The sequence below is a fragment of the Octodon degus genome, unplaced genomic scaffold (genome assembly GCF_000260255.1).
Source record: "Octodon degus isolate 3935 unplaced genomic scaffold, OctDeg1.0 scaffold00143, whole genome shotgun sequence".
Lineage (NCBI taxonomy): Eukaryota > Metazoa > Chordata > Mammalia > Rodentia > Octodontidae > Octodon > Octodon degus.
Window position 1 is genome coordinate 5,054,994 of NW_004524719.1, and position 710 is coordinate 5,055,703.

Consider the following 710-nt stretch of genomic DNA (forward strand, 5'->3'; position numbering starts at 1 on the left):
GGGTATTGACTTTATAACCTGCTATGCTACTGAATTTCTTTATTAGTTCTTGTATAGGCATAAATTTTCAGAAACTAGTTTCTCTAATTCTGACAATCCACATAACTCCTTCACAGATATTCTGTTGCAGGACAAATTTCACTTGTTTTTGAAGAAGATCAACTTATATTCTGATTAGCAGAAGTTGTATCTTTCCCTATCTCTAGAACAGTGGTCTCTCCAACTTTTGTCAGCAGGTCTGTTTTGGGCAAGACATATTTTCCAGGGGTGGGGAGGTTTGTGGGGTACTTGGGGTGTGGGGGATGCTCCTGAGGTTAGATAGATTCTCACAGGCAGGTCCAATCGTAGATTCCTGACCTGCAAGTTTGACAGTAGGGTTGGGCTCCGAGGACAGTCTCCTTCCTGTTACTGCTAGACAGGAAGTACAGCTCAAGTAGTCAGGAATGCACACAATCCAGAAATCCTGGAATCCAGAGGAGCTTCCTGGGATCCACCCCCACCCCCACACAACTTCTGCTGTGGGCACCTTCCCTTCTGCTGTGGGCACCAGCAAGTTAGGGCCAGTCCCTGCACAAGGGCTTTGGCACCTCAGCTCCAGAAGTATAAATAATCAAATTTGGGTATATTAGTAATATAACAGTTAATGTATGTAATTAAAATATATTTTAGGGGGCCAGGGAGATGGCTCAGTAGGATAGGCACTTGCCTGG